The sequence below is a fragment of the Salarias fasciatus genome, chromosome 2, assembly GCF_902148845.1.
Source record: "Salarias fasciatus chromosome 2, fSalaFa1.1, whole genome shotgun sequence".
Lineage (NCBI taxonomy): Eukaryota > Metazoa > Chordata > Actinopteri > Blenniiformes > Blenniidae > Salarias > Salarias fasciatus.
This window is the reverse complement of record NC_043746.1, coordinates 33696881-33719186: the sequence shown is the minus strand read 5'-3', so window position 1 is coordinate 33719186 and position 22306 is coordinate 33696881. Positions and strand designations below refer to the sequence as shown.

Below are 22306 nucleotides of genomic sequence, written 5' to 3'. Positions count from 1 at the left end.
ATGTGTACAATGTGCCCTGACATATTCATTACAAGTACCGCTAACAGCGCTACATTGTCACTTGAAAGTCACAGTGCCGGTCCGGCTCCAGAATTTTTTTGTGGAGAATTTGAGCGGAATGATGTAATGCGCCTCCAGCTGGCCTGATTTAGTTAGGTTTCGTTTTGTCCGCCATTACTCCGCCAGATGCTTAGTGAGCAACAACTGAGCAGGATCTTCCAGAAAGTCAGAACAGACTGGCTTCTAGCACTGCCACAGCTCCACACAGACTCCACCAGGGAGAAGACACTTAAAGGTTACTGCAGCGCTGCTAAAAGAGCGAGGAAGGAGTTCCTCTCTTCGGTGCACGGAAGCCACAGGGACGAGCATTTCACTAAGCTGCATTACGCCCAAGGCCTGCAGGGGGCGCTGTTTCACATAAAACGTGCCAACTCCTTAATGCACCTTCAAAGCAACACTAAGGAACTGTCAGTTTTCCTTGATTTTGGCGGCGCCTGTGGACAAAGCGGTAGTGTTTTGCCTGAAGGAATGCTACAGTTCCCATGAGGACTAGCGCGTGGCGTGGTAAAATGCTGCTCCCGGTGGCGTGCTGTCGGACTGAACTCGCCTTCATTTGTTTCCAGTGGCTGTGTGAAGGATGGATAGCGACGAGGTCATGAGTCTAATGGTGGTTAAACAATGTTATATCATGATGTGACGCATGCCGTAAAGCAGTCCGCACATTTGGAGTTTTTTAGTGAGCAGGGTTCCTACCACCCTCCTCACAGCTGCTCAGTCCAAGTGAAGCAATACTGACGCCCTCAGGCTGACAGAGGGTCATTCAGCTGCTGTAAGTCGATGTATCATCACAAAAGATATTTAACTGTTTTATTAAGGTTGAAAAGTTCCTTGGTGTCGCTTTAAGGCTATGAAAATAGAACTGGCACTATATTGCTCTCTGACTACTCGCCAGTGTTGTCCGGGAAGATGGGAGCGTTTTCCAATTTCACTAAGGTCTGTTTTTTTTTCTGTATAATAATTTTAAAACTTTTATTGTAGGACTTGTATTAATAAAGAATGGATTCTTAAATGTCTGTGTTAAAAGTTATTTTTGTCTTCATACAATCTGCAAATAAAGAATACTAAAGTCAACCAGAACCAGCAGATGCAGTGACTACAGGTGTAAGATTTGGCTGCAGGATGATTAAATAATGTAATGTGTAGAAAAAGCACGTAAATGCTGTAGACCACGCCCATTTCTCACATTACAGACAGCGGATTCATCTTATCCTGGTCGTTAGCCTGGTGTGGAGCAGCTCGCTGCAGAGAATAAATCACCATGGTTCTCCTCCAAGATAAACTGGACCAGCTTTTGTTCAACCGACTGGAGGCTAACTTCATCCAGGATAACCACAGTTAACCGGCTTGATCCCTGATCCTGGTTTTGTGCAATACCCCCCTGGACATGCTGGACATCACAGCTTGGACGGCTGCGCCTCAGAGTCCTCCATCCGTCCCTCCGCCCGGCCGTCCGTCTGAGCGCCGCCGTGCACGCTCAGGAAGGTGTGCTCCTGATTCAGGTAGCTGCTGATGAACTCTGGGAAATATCTCTTCAGGACCACCTCCAGCAACATGCCTGCTGCTGTGTGCAGCATCTGTTTGGACCTGTACAGAGACAGACGGAGGGGGGGGGCTCAGCCCCGATCAAAGGTTCCTGCTGGTTGAGTAACGTTTTCTGACTCAAAGTGCTGAAAGTCGTTCTCAGATCTCTGTTTAGCAGGACGCAGCGTTTCCTCCAGGACGGTAATAAACTGTTTATCTGAGGTGAGTCAGGGCACAGTGGGGGGGGGTCTTATCACCCTCCTCACAACTGCTTCCAGCAGGTCATTCAGGTCGTATCAGCCACTCTACACATGAAGTACTGATTACAGAGAGACGAGCCCTCAGGTGGGCCATGTCTCAGTCAGAGGATAAAACAAGACGATCAAATCTACAAACAGCAAAACCACAGCCTGAAAACAGCATGAGAAGATGAAAAAAAGCTGAAATGAAACTGACTTATGCAAAACCTGGGAGACGCCAAATGGAATAAAGAAGCAAAAACACCGTTAAAAACAGCTGAATCCAGAGAAAATGTCTCCTAAAGGGGGAAAGGTCAGAATGGTTTTGTGCTGAAGTCTGATGTAACAGTCCTGGGAGCTGCTGTGTGTCTCCACATGGACTTTATTTATGTAAAGTAGTTTGAACAACTCCACTGACTTCATTTCACATCTCTAATGTAACACAGTGACATTTAATGTCACTCTCACACTGCTGTCAGAGTCATGTGACACATGACTCTGACAGCAGTGTGTTGGACCGTCTGTCCCACTGTCCTCAGCCCTGAGAGACACGTGTCTGTCCCACTGTCCTCAGCCCGGAGATGTCTTACCTGGGAGAGGGACACAGCGAGCTGAGCTGCTGCCGCACGTCTCCGGTCAGCTGGGACACCAGCTATCTGCTCACCAGCCCTGGTGAAGGAGCCACTGCCACAGCTGAGGGATGACACACACACACACACACACACACACACACACACACACACACACACACACACACACACACACACACACACAGTGTGTGTCCGGTGGTGCTGCAGCGCCCCCTGGCTAGAGAGAGCAGACCTGCACATCTACAACAGTGCCTGTTTCTCTCATCCTGTTTGAACTGAGGAAATTACAAGATCAGAATTAATTAATTGATTAATCATATTAGTCCGTCAAAATATTTCATGTTTTACTACAGATGTAGTTTGAAACTCAAAGTTTGAACATTTTATTTTCATCTCCAGCTGAAGTGTGAAACGTTTCTCCCTGATCTTTTGCCTCAAAGGAAAAGGTTTGTGTTGTCTCCACGCCCCACACAGACCCTGTGTCTCCTGAGCTATAATGTAACGTGATGGGTTGCCGGTTGAACTCCAGCTCCTGGCTGTGCTCTGCAGAGAAGAAGCCACCAGGCCTTCATCCCTGACCCCATCCCTCTGTTTCTGAAGTCATTACAAGTTTCTCATGAGTGTACAGGAGCCTATTTAGTGCAGAACTCACCTGTGATCCTGAAATCTCTGCCGTGGCGGAGTCCTCTACCTGTCCTCGGTAGAAAAAGTGGCTTGCCCTGGGAAACAGCTGCTTTCAGTCATGTCTCTGAATGGAAAAACTGCCTGACCACACCAGGATGTGACCCTGACCACACCAGGATGTGACCCTGAACGGGATACAGTCAGGTCGGCACCAATCCAAGTCGGCCCTGGCCAACTCGGCACCGCCCCCGGGATACAGTCAAGTCAGCATCGTGGCCGAGTTGGTCAGTGCTGACTTGAATGTAAGCTGCTTACCAACTCAGCCAAAAGCCTCTTTTTTTTTTAATCACGATGCGGCTGCGATTTGCAGTTTTTTGACGATCTGTTTGAACCGAGTAGCTTAGCTACGAGTGCTTAGCGGCTGTCTGGTCATGTGACCGGTGCCCGAGGCATTCTGGGAATCGTAGTGCAACGAGGCCGGCTGCAGTGTGACGATTTGCAGTTTTTTTTCAATCAATCAATCAATCAATGTATTTTTGTATAGTCCAGTATCACAACAACAGCTGCCTCAGAGGCTTCAAGATGTTACATTGGTTGGTAAAAATAAAAACAGTGAATAAGCATAATGTTAATATGTCAAATTCACAGTAACGAGACAAAATGAAGCAACCACCGCCTTAGACCCTCACATCCGGCAAGAAAAAACTCCAGAAACCCAGTGGGAGAAGAAGAAATCTTGGGGAGAACCACAGTATGGAGGGATCCCTCTCCCAGGGACGGACGGCTTTGGCAACAGCTAGCATGAGACAATAAGAAGTAAAGCCTAGGACTATGTTGAGTACAGTCCGTTGGACGGTCCAGCACAAGAACCACGGATCCCGTGCCGGCTGCGCCACTTCTCCTCACGTAGCAGGCGGGGGACTGGAGGACAAACTGTGTGATTATGGTAACTGACAGGTTAGAGGTGGAGAATGTACCTGGAGCTTCATGTTTGACATCTTGTTTGAACCGAGTAGCTTAGCTACGAGCGCGCAGCACGAGCGGCTGTCTGGTCATGTGACCAGATCATGTGACCAGGCGGCGTTTGATTAAACCAGTCGCCTGCATTATAATATAATTATAAAACTGTGCAAATCGTTGCGCCACAGCCGGCATCAGCTCCAGGATTTTTTTCACAAAATTTTCACAAAATGTAGTATAGCAAGACAGGGAGAAAACGGTTTTCAAATGTGAACGTCATAATGAAGCTTCGCCTACACATATAAGAAACTCTTTACAAAGTGAAAAAAGCAGAATATGCCCCCTTTAAACCTGCTCTGTCGCCGTCTTGTCATCAACCCAGAGCTGGTTGCGTTTCCTCCATTAGAGGTCTCATTATCCAGTTTTTCAGTGTTTCACAGAGGTGCTAAAGGGCCCTGCTCCAGGGAACACGGACTTAGAAAGCCTACAGATGAATAAACTGCGAAACAGAGCAGTTCTTTAAGGAAGGTGGCAGATTTACTGGACCTGCCATCAAATGAAAACTCTTTCATGGAATAACTTTAGTTTCTTTACTTTGGACAGGTAGAAGAAGGGTCCGCTCTGCTGCTCCAGCAGCTTCTGTCCACAGTGAAACATGAGGAGTCCAAAGTCGAAGAGCGGGCCGGGAGCCTCCTTCCCCTCCACCTGACGGAGGACAAACTCAGCCTGTCATCTGGTTATCGTCAGTGTTTGCTCCCAGTCACAGTGAGCTCGCTCTACTGTCCAGAAAGAGCAATGACTGCATTCCAGTCATATCTGGACAGAGATCATGTTCACCAGCAGGACTGGAACCAGCACTGCAGAGAACAACTGAAGGAACAGAGAGACGGTGAAGAGAGACAGATTTACTACCGGCATGTTGTGTTCCACCATATTCCAGGCACGAGGACACAGCATGAGGACAGGAGCCCGAGAGACACATGGAACGTCTGTGGACACATGGAGGAACCATCAGCATGGATGGATGGATGGATGATGAGTGGATGATGGACGGTGGCTGATGATGGATGATGAGTGGATAATGGATGGATGATGGATGGATGGTGGATGATGATGGATGGATGCAGTGGAGTCCTCACTGGGGATCCGGTTGTGAACTACCTGAACCACATTGTGAATTCCTTTGATCTGGTTGTAGAACGTTGGACAGTTTCATTGAAGTCGACCTGGATCAAAAACAGACAGAAGTTCAGGAAGTGGACTGCTCTGCTGCCATGGGGGCAACAGGAAGTGGTCCTCCATGGTCCACCGTGGTCCACCATGGACCGGACTGAGCCTGTTCTTTATGCAGTGATGCTTCAGGACCTGAACCTCATCAGCTTCCAGTCTTTCCAGAATGTCCTCGTCTCTTACTTCAAACTACAAACTCACTTCATTTCACATGCAGATCAGTTTGATCTGGAGCGGTCTGGATCAGATCAGTACTTTATGTTCTGAAGCGGTCTGGATCAGATCAGTTTGATCTGGAGAGATCGTATCAGTAAAAAGAAAGCATAATAACCTCTGAATAACCACAACTCCTCTTATTTCTTAGTTTTTGTGCACAGACTGAGAAATGTTCTACTCTGATAACAAGTCTGTGCAGTTTTACCAAGGTAACTTTCCTTTAGAACATTCTGTTTCCATCCTGGCTTCTCTCCACTGGCTGATTTTACTCTAACCTTCTTTCCGTTCATCCCGGTGTTGTCCTGACATGAGGACAGGACAGGTCAGGTCCACCTCATGTAGCTTGGTTTGCTGCTACACTGCGACAGAGGCTCTGATGCCCACATGATGCACCTGCAGGCCTTGTGCTGGAGACTGCAGACCCTTAATGAAGCGCTGGGTATCACAGGGAGCCAGATCATCCACGTCCACGTGTCTCCGGCGGAGCCTGGGGGGCACGGGGAGGACCCTCCATGCCGGGTCTCTCCAGAAGTGTGCAGTGCTCTCAGGGAACGAGGGCAGACCACCGGACAGGTCCAACTCTGCCTTCCTGTGCACTCTGAACTGCAGGACCTGAGGAGGACACAGGAGCATGAGCGTCTCCTCTTGAGGACGTTGTTCCAGTCCAAAGAGCTCCGTCCCACCTGGTCCACCTCCTCATCAAAGGTGGAGATCAGCTCATGCAGAAAGTGACGGCAGTCAGCCGTGAGAAGGGCGGAGTACTCGGCTTCCAGTCCTGGAGGTGGAGGACAAACTTCCATGATGGGTGGACTCTGTGGGAGACACGGGCCTTTAGGCAACAGACCAGAGGTATGCAACCTGCAACCTGCAACCTTCAGTATACAGCCTGCAAACCTGCAACCTGCGACCTTCTACCTTCAGCCTTCAATCTGCAGAACTCTCTGTATGTTTGCATGTTCTCCTTGTGCATGCACGGATATTCCAGCTTTCTCCCACAATCTGAAGTCCAGTGTAAAAGGCCAAGTCTTGGGGAGGAATCTGAAGTGCACCTGGAGAACCCCACACATACACGAGACGCCAGCTGAACCTGTAGCCCTGTGTTTCAAAGCCATGGCGTCTGACACAGCAAACAGTCGGTCAGCTCCAGGACCGACCACAGCAGCCAAAGCCCCTGAACCACATCCACCCCTCCGTCTGCACCGTGCAGCCGCCCAGCTGCCACGGCGCTGTGGGAAGAAGCATGAGGAGATACTCACAGGCGGGCTGCCGGCAGGTCACTGCTCGCTCCACAGACATGGACCGGGCTGCCCCCCCTGCCCCGTGTTCAAACAGGACCACAGCTGTTTGACTCTAAAGTCCTCCATGGGGGCTCTGCACATGGCGGCTGGAGCTCTGTGAGCAAACACTGCCATTTGAGAAAAACCCAGAGGGGACTGCAGCAATAGAGGAAATGAAATTAAACCGCTGAGTTTAAGTCAGCGTCTTGCTCAAGGACACTTCAGCGCATGGACTCAACAAGAGAGAGCACAGGCACAGCTCCACCCATTATTCAGCCACGTGAACTCCAGGTTAGACTAGTTTCTGATGAGCATCGCAGCGCGAGGGGGGCTCCACTGGCCCATCAGAGAGCTCTGATCAGAACAGGATTTATTCAACCAGACACCGAAGTAACAGACCAGGGAACATATTATGGAGAATAAACATTAGAATTCTCAATAATGATACAGCAGCGAAAGAGACAAAGAAAGAAATTAGTGACAGTATTATGATTAATAAAATGGCCAAGTGGACCCGACCACAGTGGGATACAGTTAAAGCGGTAGTGAGAGGAAAACAGCCAGTCTGAAGAGCACAAGGAGGGCAACAAGCAACGAGCTGGAAAATACTGTAGAGACCGAGAGAAGCAACAACAAAAGGGTAAAGACATGGAACACATATATCAGATGAAAGAAACTAAAAGACAAACAGAAAATATTTTCAATGGAGAATTAGAAAACAAACCGAGAAACCACAAAACAAACCTTCTATGAAGCAGGTCCAAAAGCAGCAGAACTCTGATCAGAACTCAGGACACAACTTATAACGAGCTCAACACAAGACTGGAGACCAGCGGCCAACACACTGCTGACTGAGACAGAGGACGTTCACACACTCTCCAGGAATGACGATGAAACCCTGTATTGACAGCCATCACTCGGAAGGAGACGCCATTCAACAGGCTTTGTCTCCACCGGACCTTCACACCTCACAGTGTGTGTGTTTCTCCGTGTGTTCTTCTGCTGCTCCCACTCTGTGTTGTGAGAGTGTGTTTCTCTGTGTGAGAGTGTGTGAGCTCCTGTCATTGTCTCTGTCTCTCCTGGTCTCCCATCCTTCCTGTGGCCTCGTCTGTCCCCGGTCCCCTCACCTCTCCTCTCCTCTCTTCTTCCATCATTCCAGTCGTCTCTCGTCTCCGCCCCTCGTCCTCACGTCCATCAGCCTGCTTCCCCCAGGTGTCTGCTGCCTGGCTGTCAGTCTTCCTGTCTTTCTGCTGCTTTCACTTCCCTGGTTTTTTGGACTCTGCTCGTTGTTCTGACCCGGCTCTCGATTCACCGCTGTGGATTTGTCTTCCTGTTCTCCTGCTTCCTTATTCAGTAACTCTGTTCTGGATCGGCCTCTGCCTCCTGGTTTGTTCCTGTGATTCTGTGGCTTTGGCCCTAAATAGACCCTGTTAACCAGATCCTCCTGGTAGAGTCTGGTTCTGGGTTCCCCGACGGTCCTGACAGAGCTAACTGTCCTGGGACTGACACCTTTCCGAATGACTGGTATGAAATGTTGAAAGAAGATCTGGCTGAGGTACTGCTGGAGTCCTCGGCTGTGAAATCAGTCTTCACTGTAGGCCAGGGCAAAGAACGCTGTGAATCCTGTCGCCCAATTTCTAGAATAAATGTAGACTGCAAACTATTTCCATCTCTGATCTCTAAAGGAATGGAACACTGTCTCTCAGAGTTCTTCACTGAGGATCAGACTGGGGTCATGAAGGGTCAAACACAGGGTCACATCAGGAGAAGCACACACCACCCAACAGGCCGGATGCAGAGAAGGCTTTCCAGAGTCAGCAGGTTTTTCTGGAGAAAGTGCTGCAACGGTTTCACTTCAGTGATCAATGATGTTCTGAAAGCATGAACACTTGATCACTAACTCAGTCACCATTGATACTCAGTCAGTAGGATTCTTTGACATGAATGAATTTATTCATAAGTTTGAGTGAAACAAGGATTTGTTTTTTTTATTTATTTTATTTTTTTTAGGGTTAGGATTTAACCAGTGAAGGGTGAAGCTGAGATGCTCATTAAATCTGTCTCTCTCTTCAGGATGTCAGCCCCTATCTGTCTATCTATCTCAATCAATCAATCAATCAATTTATTTTTGTACAGCCCAGTATCACAACAACAGCTGCCTCAGAGGGCTTCAAGATGTTACATTGGTTGGTAACAATTTCAAAGATTGATAATGACTCTGATAATAATAATGAATCACAGTGTAGTGTCTATATAAACAGTCCACAGACAGAACAGAGTGAGAACGTTGACATCAGACCAATAAACATAGTGGCATGAACAGTCCACAACAGCTCGTCAATGACTGAACTGAGTAATGTTATAATGTTAAAACAATAAAAACAGTAAATAAGCATAATGTTAATATGTCAAATTCACAGTAACGAGACAAAACGAAGCAACCACCGCCTTAGACCCTCACATCCGGCAAGAAAAAACTCCAAAAACCCAGTGGGAAAAGAAGAAATCTTGGGGAGAACCACAGTATGGAGGGATCCCTCTCCCAGGGACGGACAGCTTTGGCAACAGCTAGCATGAGACAATAAGAAGTAAAGCCTAGGACTATGTTGAGGACAGTCCGTTGGACGGTCCAGCACAAGAACCATGGATCCCAGAAGTAGAACCGAAGCCAGTCCACGGGCAGGACCGACAGGAGTGTCCTCCCGGTCCGGACAGAGCTTGTTCGAAGGCCCTCGTAATAATGGAGTCAGCAACTGAAACTAGAGAAGACTCCCCCTCGAAGGGGGGGACAACAGGTGAAAAGCAATGAAGGGACTAAAGGGAAGAACATTCAGACATTAGAGGACAGGGCTCAGTGCACCGTACTTCCCACAGCAGTACTTCCCTAGCTGACCTGATCATAGGCTGCATCGAAGAGAAACGTCTTGAGTCTAACCTTAAATGTGGAGACTGTGTCTGCCTCTTTGACACCACTTGGAAGCTGGTTCCATAAAAATGGTGCCTGATAGCTAAAGGCTCTTCCACCTAGTGTCCATTTAGAGACTCTAGGAGTCACCAGTAACCCTGCATTTTGAGAGCGAAGTGCTCTGATTGGTTGATAAGGCGTTAAAGCATCTTGGAGATAGGTCGGAGCCATCCCATTTAGGATTTTGTAAGTGAGGAGAAGGATTTTAAATCTAACTCTAAACTCAACAGGAAGCCAGTGAAGAGATTTTAGAACGGGAGTAATGTGTTCACGTCTTCTAGTTCCGGTTAATAATCTGGCGGCCGCATTTTGAACCAACTGAAAGCTTTTTAATGCACTTTTTGGGCAGGCTGCAAGAAGGGAGTTGCAGTAGTCCAGTCTAGTAGAAACAAATGCATGGATGAGTTTTTCTGCATCGCTTCTAGGTAGAATGTTTCTTATTTTAGCTATGTTGCGCAAGTGGAAATATGCTGTTTTACAAGCCAGGTTGATGTGTGCTTTAAAGGAGATATCCTGATCAAATAAGACCCCGAGGTTCCTCACAGTAGAGGAGGAGGATATACTGACGTTATCTAAGGTGATAATCTGTTTGGATAGACACGCTCTCAGTTTATGGGGGCTTAGTATAATGACCTCTGTTTTGCCAGGATTCAGACGGAGATAGTTCGTAGTCATCCAGGATTTAATTTCTCTGATACAGTCACTCAGTCTGTCTATTTGATTAGTTTGATCAGGTTTCATAGATAAATACAGTTGTATGTCAATGGGACAGTGCCCATTCAGACCTCCCACCTGGACTTGCCGCTTCCTGACCCCCCAGAATAAACTGTTCTTTGCATTCTTCAGACTCGCCTCTGTCTTGCTGTCTGCATCTGAGCCTCAGTACAGACCGTAACACTGTGTGTATCTAAATGTTTTTTAAACGGGTTAAAAAGAAAACACATCTTTTAAATTTTGTATAACCATTCGGATTTACTTCACGTGCTAATACGCCGTCCCCTGGACCACTGGAAGGAGTATTTTGTCCATTTTCATCAGTCCAGCTGTTTCCTCTTCACCTCCAGCAGCTGAACTAAGCTAACAACGATGCTAACAGCTGGGAGCCAGCAGCTGGATGCACAGAGACAATAAAGGTATGTATGATCTTGTCTCACTATAAAAATGATAGGGATAGGGCGTGGGTCCAAAATCTTCGGAGTATTCCTGTAAGGTGCCATGTTCCCCGTATGGCTGATGCTGTCTGCTTGCACTGTTTGAAATCTCATCTATTCTTCTCACAAGGTTCATTTCAACTGAAAGCTGGCAGCTGAGCAGGTTGTTAACCTTTTGACCACGCACAACGTACATTTTGGACATGTAGTCTTTCCCTTTGTAACCTATCATTACATTTTGCCAACCGAGGCACAGCAGCTCTCCTCCTGGGCTGTCCAGAGGAAGGTCAGATGGTTCTAGCACCTTTTGGGCGAGGGAGTGGAAAGTTTCTTCATTATATTGACGTCAGCTCCTGTGTCAATTTTGAATTCGAACGAGACAGAATCAGTTTGGAGCATCACAGTCTATGCTTCACTTTTGTCTTGGGAATTGCACACTGAGCCCAGAAAGTAGGAGGTTTGCTCACAGTTCACTGTTTCTGTGGCTTCATTAACTGACCTGCCACTGCAGCAGGCTCTGGCCCAGTGCCCAACTTTGTGACAGTTATGACAGGTAGCTTTTGAAGCTAGGCATTTCTCATCTCCCCTGTGCTGTGATTTGCCACATTTTCCACATTTTTTTCCAGTTTCTCCCCATTTTCTGTTTGTTATAGTCTTGTCTTGTTTGTGTTGTGGCTTCCAGCTGGTGTTCTTGGTTTTGTGCCGCTCCTCTTGCACTGTTGCTGCTGCTGCTCGCCTTGCTGACTGGCTTGTGCTGTGACCTCCTCAGATTGCCTCACGGTCTGTACCGTGAGCGCCACCGTTAGGTCCAACATCACTTGCAGCTTGCGCTCATTGTCCTGGATCCTGACAACGATCCGGTCTCAGATGTGTTCCTCTCTGGCTGCTCCGAAATCACAGTGTTCCGACAGTTCATAGAGAGCTCAGATAGAACTCTCCGCTGAGCGGTGACCTCATCATGCAACGGGGCTCGAGTGGCATGACTGAAAGTTTCGTACCTCGCCGATCTCGGCGTTTGAGAGATCGAGTGTTGATAAATGCTGAATTTGATCGCCATTAACAATGTTACGCCCTGAAATATTCATAGTTCTGAAGCCGCACCCACTGAGGTCTGATTTTGGTGACTGAGTGTGTGCTGCTTTTGCTTTATGGCGTGTTTGAGATGTGCTTTCTAATTATTTTCATGCTCCATCAGGTTTTTCTGCGCTGCACCGCAAATCCACACTGACTGAAACTTGCGTACGCGATGTCAGAGCTGTCGTGAGATTTTATCTTTCCGTACGATCATGATCACATTGAAAAATACCGAACCCGTCTTTCATATGGTCGTACGATGGGCGTACATTTGATAAATGAGGGCCACTGCATTTATCAGTTTACGACACTTTACAGCTTTACAGTCAGTACCACAGAGAGGACTGCAAGGGGAAGCTAACACACAGGAAGAGTGTGTGTGTGTGTGTGTGTGTGTGTGGGGGGGGGGGGGGGGGGGGGGGGTGTTGGCAGCGTGACTCTCTCTTCCTCGTTCTGCTCTGGTGGAGGCTAGAGACGCGGAGGGCGTGCCATCTGGTGGCCAAACTATGTCATTGCAACTGAATGTGAGCACAATTTTTTTCTTTCTAAAAAATTAATTGGGGGGCTGTACGGACGGAGGGTGTAGGCTGTATGCGACCCCCGGGCCGGCAGTTGCTCATCCCTGGTCTGGAGAGTGCCTGTTCTTGGTTCTGTTATAAAATAAAGACGTTTTGTGGAAAAGGATAACAACTCGTCATTCTGCATGGTGTCAGGGACTGTCGCTGTAAAGGAGTAAGAACAACGACTCAAAAGCACCACGGCAAAGTCTAATCCTCCTGCGAACTTTTCCTTTGAAAAGCCGACTGAATGGCCGGACTGGAAACAGCGTTTTGAGCAGTGCAGGATCACCACGAAACTCGATAAAGACGAGGGCGCAGTGCAGGTGAGCGCCCTAACCAAGTAAAAATAACCAGATTAAGACTGGGGCATTGTGGTCTTGCAGCTTGTTTAAAGGTACTGGGAAAGCACCCGGATGGGAAATGTCAATGTGGGAAATTAGAGACTGTTGCACATGTGGTTTTATCTTGTGATCGGTACTCTGCAGAAAGAGCGGCTTTGTATAAAGACCTTTCAAAGCTTAAAATGACTGTATTTTCAGTCAAGTCAATTTTTGCCTATGGAATACATTTGCGAGACATAGAAAAGGCTATTGTAAGATTCCTTCTTTCCACCAACCTTTACCCGAGAATATAAAGTACTGCGAGTAATTCTTTGAACAGCAGAGGGCAGCATTACACTGTATATGTGTACAGCCTGCCGGAAAGGAAAAGAAGACGAAGAAGAAGAAGCTCATTTCCGGTTTGGCTCCTCTGATGTGGAACATAACCGTGTCGCTCACAGTACAGACCGTGAGGCAATCTGAGGAGGTCACAGCACAAGCCAGTCAGCAAGGCGAGCAGCAGCAGCGACAGTGCAAGAGGAGCGGCACAAAACCAAGAACACCAGCAGGAAGCCACAACACAAACAAGACAAGTCTAACACAAACAGAAAATGGGGAGAAACTGGAGAAAAATGTGGAAAATTAGGCAAATCACAGCACAGGGGAGATGAGAAATGCCTAGCTTCAAAAGCTACCTGTCATAACTGTCACAAAGTTGGGCACTGGGCCAGAGCCTGCTGCAGTGGCAGGTCAGTTAATGAAGTCACAGAAACAGTGAACTGTGAGCAAACCTCCTACTTTCTGGGCTCAGTGTGCAATTCCCAAGACAAAAGTGAAGCATAGACTGTGATGCTCCAAAACTGATTCTGCCTCGTTCAAATTCAAAATTGACACAGGAGCTGACGTCAATATAATGAATGAAGAAACTTTCCACTCCCTCGCCCAAAAGGTGCTAGAACCATCTGACCTTCCTCTGGACAGCCCAGGAGGAGAGCTGCTGTGCCTCGGTTGGCAAAATGTAATGACAGGCTACAAAGGGAAAGACTACATGTCCAAAATGTACATTGTGCGTGGTCAAAAGGTTAACAATCTGCTCAGCCGCCAGCTTTCAGTTGAAATGAACCTTGTGAGAAGAATAGATGAGATTTCAAACAGTGCAAGCAGACAGCATCAGCCATACGGGGAACATGGCACCTTAAGGGCTGAACCAGTAAAAACTGAACTAAGAGAAGATGCAGTGCCGTATGATGTACACCAGGGGTGTCAAACATATGGCCCGCGGGCCGGCCCCGGCCCCCAAGAAGGTTTGATCAGGCCCGCAGGATAATTTGAAAGTGAAAAAAATGCGTAAAAGACATGGATTTAATTTTTTTAATTAGCTGCAATTCATGGACTATCCGCTAGGGGGCGCACTGTTTTGATCAGCCCGAACACAGCATTGAAGTGGGGAAGAGATGGAGGATATTTGAGTACATTCCTAAGGGAGGTAACGATCAGCAGATGGCGGTAGTGCAACCACAGGGGATGCAAGCTGCCATAAAACAGCAAAGAAGAAGAAGACCGACCACAGCAGACGCCCTGCTCATTCCCCCGTCTGAGAGATGTGTGTGTGACCAGGCCTGATGCGGACGTGAAAAGGTGCAGAGACAAGATTGCAGGACTGGGGGAGTTTAAGAAACGTTTTCTGGTATTTGGTGATGTTAGGGATATACTTTAATTGGCACTACTACTATGGAATAATTGTATTAACTGCACATTAGGCCTTTCCTGAGAGAAGTACACCAAGGTTATAAGATGCTCTGCTAAGGTGTAAACATACCCACACGTTCCGGAGAAACCAACACACACTCACTAGTGTTCCAAAACATACTGGATAAGGATGTCAGCTCTTGGTTGGCAGCTGACATCAATACCAAATTGTCCAATTGCGAACAAAGTCCAGCCTATCTGTCGGGGCCCCGCCCAGAAGAACATGGAATAAAAACTCTGTTTCATCAACAATCAGGATCCTTTCGGGGCGAAATACTTTGTATCTTTCCCTGTAAGGTCCAGCGCTGAGCATTACATCTGGCTATACTTAAAGGGACTTAAGGCAACTTTACAAAATGTACCTCAGTGCTGCCGCGATAGGCGCTGTGGGTAACTGCAGCCACCAGCCAAGGCGGCACGCGAGCGCGAACAAACATTTTCCAGAATGTCCAGCTTCACAGCGCTGCACCAGGGATGCTCCTGCTGTTTACTACGTCGTGGTTTACTGCAGGACCACAGTGCATATTATGTGATTTTTGTCAGCATCCGTTTTCACTCCCAAATGCAGCTGAAGTTCCTCCATGAATCAAACGCAGATCCAATATTTATTCGGGTGCCTGCGGCTTCGCTCTTTTTTTTTTTTTTTTTTTTTGACTCACGAGATAACGCTGATAAAGTCCTTTTTTTTTCTTTGTGGTGTTTTTTTGTGGGCTTTGAGTGGATGCAGTTATCCGATTGTATGGGGCGGGGGGGTGCGCTCGTGCTTCGATTCACAGACGGGAGCCAATATAAATTATACCGGGAGAGCGGACAAATGAAGCAACAAATAGAACTACAAATGAATTTTCTTCTGTTGATTCTTGGTTCGTCAGCAAGTGAGCAGCAGCGTATTTGCGCAGCACGATTCATCTGAAGTGTGGAGGAGTGGTGTGGGTCTCCTCTCTGCTCTGCCTGCAGCAGGGGGCGCTGCTGAGACCGGCCGCCTGTGAGTGTTTTGGGACGGGGGAGGGGCTCACGGCAGCACTCGTTGCTTGTTGAGGCAGCGGAGACGTCCTGTCACGTCTCCAGAGCACCAGAAAAAGTCGCTAAATATGTGGCTAGTCGCTTTTGACAAAAAAAAGTCACCAAGAGGCTTTGGAAAGTCGCCAGATTTAGCAAGAAAGTCACCAAGTTGGCAACACTGCCCGCCCCTGATCCCAGCAGTGTTTGAGTCCGTGTCCACGGCGGCCATGTTCTTCCTGTTCGGCAGCGCGCATACAGCGTCAATTTACGTCACATCCGCACGATTGCGCGGGAAATTCGGACCCGAACAGCAACAAATTATTTGGCACACAGCCTGTATAAGGCAACAGACAGATACGCAGATTGGCCTGCGATTTTAGGTTTTTAATGCTTCACGACCCATTAGCATTGAATAAACTGGAAATGCATGTGAAGTTTTTCACAAATCTTGCCTTAAGTCCCTTTAAACAAATGGTAATAATCTGAAGTCAGTCGTTTTGGCATTCTTTATACCAAGCATAGAATAAAAGAACTGGGTGGAGTCGGCCGGACAGAAGTCCTGGGCTCCAACAATACTTGAGGCAGAGTTTTCAGTTTTTCGCTCAGCTTTCACAGTTAAAGCTTCTGATCTGCCGGTTGACATCCAGCTAGAAATAATTGATTTGCAATGTGATGCTGATTTGAAAGACAAGTTTGGCTCTGTAGGTCTGGACAAATTTTATCATTATCTACTACCAGGGTACCCCAAATTAACAGCCCTGGCTGCTAAAATTTAGTGCATGTTTGGGACAACCAACCTTTGTGAGCAAATTTTCTCAATAATGACACAGTAACATAGCCACAATGACACAATGACATAGTAACACAGCCGGGACGGATTACCGCTGCAGCCACAGCGTCCAGAGTGTTTCTCTTCTCACCGTGAGCTGAGCAGCGTCTCCTCAGCTGAGAGGGACCAGGACACGCTGAGACCAGGAGACTCACATTTCATTTTACAAGTGTTCTGAGGGTGAGAACGGAGAGGGTTCTGGGAATTACTCCCTGAGTGATCATCTGGAAACAGCACGGTTCCTGTGTTGGTTTAAGGTTTTCACCACAGAGCTCATGAAATGAAGTGTTGTGGAAGAAGTTTTCAATCTGATCTAATCTAATAATCTCGTCTCCTCCGGATGATTGATCATTGACGCTCTCAATTCTTGCTGCCAGTATAGGTCCTTCAGGCGCTGCAGGTCCTCGCTACAAGTTCAACTCCATGGGTGACGTGGTGGAGAAGATCGCTCCGGCTGTGGTCCGCTGAGTATTTAACCAACAGAGTGAGGACTTGATTTCATGGGTTAGAATGAGGTTTAGGTTAGGGTGCTAGCGTTAGGGCTTGGTTATTTTGGGGGTCTGGGCATTCATTTTCTTATTTCCATGCTGACTCTGTGTCCTCCGTCTCCCAGGCACCCCCTGTTTGGCCGGAACATCCCTCTGTCCGGCGGCTCTGGGTTCGTCATGTCGGACAACGGCCTGATCGTGACCAACGCTCACGTGGTGTCGAGCACGAGTCCGGTGTCGGGCCAGCAGCAGCTCAAGGTGCAAACTCCATTCATCAGTAGAGAATATGAAGGAAATGTGTCTCTGTTTTCTAAAGAAAGCTCTCAGTCGAACACGGCGCCGTCGTTCTGTTCTTCCTGAAGGTGCAGATGCACAACGGCGACGTTTACGAGGCCAAATTCAAAGACATCGACGAGAAGTCCCACATCGCCACCGTCAAGGTCAACCCCCCGCCTGGCACCGTGATGGCAAAGAGGCCAGAAAGAGAAGCTTTTCTGAAGCTGACCTGCAGACTGAAGCAAACCAGAAAGCATTAGATGCATTGAATGTTGGGAAAAAAAACAATCAAATCTCCAGTAAACTGCAGGACACAAAAGTCTCCTGGTGAGGGAAACTTCTGAACATTTTCTAGAAATGGCATTAACATGAAAATAGCCAAAACAATGTACTTTTGAGAAGATCCTGTTGAGAACTGGTCGGTTGAATTCCCCGATGTTACAGTTCTTCAGAGTCCTCCAGTTCCCATTCTGGCGCTTCGAGAAGTGACTCATGAGCTGAGAGTTTCAGGTCCTGCTGGATTCTTATGCGCTGCGTTCGTCGTTCATTGCTCACACAGCCAACCCTCTTGGTTTTTCTATCATCAGATTGTTTTGAGATCCGCTCACCGAGCGTCATCTCTTACCCGGACTGGTCCTCCTTCTGGTTTGAGGAATGAAATCCGGGGGGATTTTTATGGAAACTTCTGAAAATCTTTGGGCTTAGCTCAGTTTGTTCTGCAGATGTCTGATATTGTAGCGTCGTCAACAGGCGCAGCAGAACTATTGACCGAGTACGACTCAGAGTAATGGATTGTGTGGCTCGGAGTTACGTTTCACCCCGTCCACAGCTGACTCTCTGACCCCGAGAACGACCTCACCGTCACAGCGACCCTCCTCAGACTGAGACCAGGAGAATAAGAGTCTTGGAATGCATCCCATACCGGACTGTGTCGCTTTCTCCCAACTTTCGCCTGTGTAGCCATTGTAGTGTGAGGCTGCAGCCCATTGCAGACAGATCACTGTGCAGCATATAAACTGTTTACATCAGGCGGCGGCACGGTGCCGTACGTGACTGCCGACTGTCGTAAAACTAGATGGGAAATGAAGTAAACTCATTTTTGAACCCGAAAGGCTTATGCACAAACACATTCAGAAAAACGAAAACGAAGGGCATTTTGTCTATAATTTCAGTTAGTTTCAATTAGTTTTGTGAACTCACAATACAGTTTTAGTTAGTTATTGTTTTTTGTTTGCTTTTTAGTTTTTCTTTAGTTTTTGTTTTTTCGTTAGTTTTATTTAACGATAATAACCTTGGTCCCAGTCTACATTAACAGGCTTTGTTAGCCTTGGGACTCCTGGAAGCTAATACTTAGCGAGCTAGCTAAGCTAATGGTAGCACTCTTATGGAGGATGTGACACAGAAAAACATATTTTTGTTACGGTGCACAGGACAGAGACTCACGCGGAAGGAAACTGGACAAGGAAGTGGGTTTTGAAAGTTTATTTGAGCTGGCACTAGGAGTGAGAGCTGCAGAGTGAGAGCTGAGTCGAGTCTGAGTCCGAGAATCGAGTCCGAGGGAACCGTATCCCGGAGTTGAGCCAGACGGCCTGCGGTGCAGGTGAGCGCCGGAGAAACGGTGCTGCGGGCCTGAAGTGTTTCACACTTTGGACAAAGCATCTGATTGGTTTCTGGCCGTGCGCTGATCACTTCACTGGCTTCTCTCGTATTGAGGCAGCGCTAAATTTCCAGCGGTAGTTTGTGTAAATGGAGAAACTTTAAGGAATTATTTATCAAAATCAGTCTTTGTTTTTTGCTGTCATTAAGTGATTGTTGTTAAGACAGAGTGTGTTTGAGCTCCGTGGAGAACGGCGGCAGACCGCCAGGTGAGAGCACAGCCCGCGGGAGGCGCTCATAAACGGATCAGAAACTATTCTAAGTGTCTGAGCTCTGTGGCGAACCGAGTCAGGCAGAGAGTTTGGAGTTCACATCCTGACAGCCCGTCCGTGTCCGTGGACGGAGGTTGTATTATGGCTTGGGAAAAGAAAAATAAATCCCCCCCATCGCCTGTAATGTTTCCTCTTATCGACAGGTCAGTTAACTTCCCAAAAATGCTGGAAAACACAAAACAATAATAATAACTTGCTGGAGAAGGCTTTGTATTGGTATTTGAGCGGGTCTGGTGGTTGGATGGGAAGATGAAGACCTGGCAGCGCTGTCAACGGGATTTAAACAAGCGCCAACCTCCACTCATTAAACATGAAGATAATGCTGAAGTGCAAAAAAGCTGTAATTCCGGGTAAATTCCAGCAGGGGGCGATGATGCTGGTTTCAAAAAGACCCCGGGTCTCATTGGAACCCGTTCAAAAATGCCGATTTTCAGAATGAAAATAAACATATAAAGCTCCGGTTTCAGGACATATTTTGGTCTCTATCACTAGTTTCTATAACCTGCTGCTTCACCAGACTCTGATTTTCATATAAATCATCTGTTGATTTTATATTACGAGTTAAAGTTTTGCATAAATCGCCCTATCACAGCGCCTCCTCTGTCCACGTGATGCGGTCACGTGATGGGGTCACGTGATGGGCGGGACCAATCACATTACATCCGGTTTCAAATGTCTCAATATGGAGACGTCCTGCTGGACTCGGTATAGTCTGCAGAACGGCGTTTGGGAACGCTGTGGGTGACGTCATGAAAGTTAAGTGGCATGCTCCATCTGTGCATTAGTGAGGTTAAACTGCGTCACTAGCGCGGCCTACTACTTCCGGTATTCAAAATAAACTTCAGGTTTTTCAAAGTAAAATACAAAACACTTAAATAATTAAATAATGACTGCAAATTAATGGATTGTATTTATTCACCCTTCTGGAGGTGGGTCACATAAACATTGCAGTGACAAAATAGAACAAATTGTAAATACAAAATTAAAACCAGAACAATAACAACAACAACAACATCAACTTTTTTTTTTTTTTTTTTTTTTTTTAGATTTTTTTTGTGTGTTTTATTGCTGCAAACCAAACCTTTAAAATAAAACTACACCACTGGTGTCCTGGGTCTCCTGTACCCCCCTCCACCAGTCCGAGCTGGGGCCTGTTTGGAATGGAGTCCCATGGCTGAGCGGATTTGGTCGTCTGTAGCCTCCTTAAAATTCTTCCGAATTGCTTCTGCAAACAAAGCAATAGAACAAATGAAGAAAAACTGCAAATGTGGCTGCCTATTGTATTATGTATTATGGTGAATTATGTGTATTATGGTCAAGTATTGGCATCTGAATATATCTCGTCTTCGAAGTTAAACAGTAAAATGTTTGGAAAATAGCCGAAGCAGAAGCTTTTAACCTCAATTCCTACAGAGAGAGCAGGCCCTTAATTACTGAACAACAAGTTAGCGCTGACTAGCCGATGCTGTTGGGCCTAGCTTGTAACACGGCAGCCCGCCTGCTAGCAACCAACACAACATGCAAGCAAATGCTAAATTAATGAATGACGGTAAAAGGACCAAACATTGCAAAAATAAACAATTTTCTGTAGTATTTGCTTCGACACCCACCTCTGTATGCCCGAAACAGCACTTCTTCGACCAACTTTTCCGCCATTGTTTCAGTACAGTGGAGCACATGAGCACAAGGATTTCACAGTTGGAAGTAGCGCAGTCCACAGGCACAAGTTGAAGCCGTTTTCAGGTTATGGTCGTACATTCTCCATAAGACTGTAAAGTAGTTAAATTTTATCACAGACTACTTCTCTCTGAGCGGAATAACGTTTTCCCAGAAGTGGTTGCACGGTGCGTCACGTGACCATACTACACCAAAGAGGTTTTTGTCAACAATGAAAGCAACATGTTGGCAGTCAGCGTTACAGAGGCTGAGAAAACACAACCGACATCTAATAATCTAAGGGAATTTCAGCCTCAAACTTCGTTGTCGAGTGCTCAGCAGGATCTGGGCTTTCAGATTTACCAAAGGTTTTGTGGAGGTTTCATACGTTTTGATACAATAACACGAAAACACCGATCACTCTACTGTGAAAGCTGTGCACTTCAAAGAGCTGGCTCTGCCATCAGATTTTTGTTTGATTTGTATTCCGAAGATGTAAAATGGTGTAATTATCGACTCTGAAATGCGGGATATTAGACGTCTACATCTAAACTATACCTCATAAAGATTATGGCTATTAAAGTGATCTCAATCCAATATTTAGAGATCAGATTTGCAATGTGTAGTTATTGTTTTAAATACACAACCACTGAATAATGGATTAAATTCAGTTGTCTAGATTCGGTCTATATCTAGACGTTGAAATGCAGTAGAGATTTCGACGTCTAAATCTCAGCTATATTTATACTATACTGTATATCGCTCGATGGCTATCAGAATTATATCAGTTCAGTATTTGAAGATCAGTTTTGCAACATACAGTTATTGTTTTAAATAAACAACTTTTAAATAATGGATTAAATTCAGTTGTCTAGATTCGGTCTATATCTAGACGTTGAAATGCAGTAGAGATTTAGACGTCTAAATCTTGGCTATATTTATACTATACTGTATATCGCTCAACGGCTTTCATAATTATATTAGTTCAGTATTTGGAGATTAGCTATGCACCTTACAGTTGTTTTTTTAAATAAATAATTAGAGAATAATTGATTAAACTGCAATGTCTAAATTCCGTCTAAAAACAGACGGAATCTAGACGGTTGAAATCAGGTCTAAAAAAATACTAGACGTCTACTAGCCGTCTATTGCTCAGTGGGTTCTGTCCATTATATTAATGATCTATGGATTTAAAGCAGAACTATGCAAGATTTGCTTTAGTGCTCCCCTACTGGTCTCCTGTGAAAGCTCACTGTCCTAAAGTTCTCTGCATCACCCTCGCTAGCGAGGGTTTCATGTTTGTTTAACGCGCTGTTATACGTGTCCTCCCGTATGAGCACCGTAAAGCAGGTTTGTTCTCACCAGATGTAGTCGGGTCGATCCTCTGAAAGTTGCAAGTGCTGTTTTACTCAGTCTGTCGGCTGGATTCAGGGTTCAGTGTCTTGCCCAAGGACACTTCGACATGCAGACAGTGGGAGACAGGACTCAAACTATATAACCTCCTGATTGTGGGACGTCCGCTCTCCCCCACTGAGCCACAGCCGCCCCCTAATTCATCATCCTGAACTGAGAAGAGAAATGACTGTTTTCA

At 46.6% G+C, this 22306-nt stretch overlaps 1 pseudogene; it reads right to left on the bottom strand.

The window, feature by feature from the left end:
• Positions 1 to 1454: 1454 nt before the first annotated feature.
• LOC115397126 (malate synthase-like) lies at positions 1455 to 6240 on the bottom strand (annotated as a pseudogene).
• Positions 6241 to 22306: the final 16066 nt, after the last annotated feature.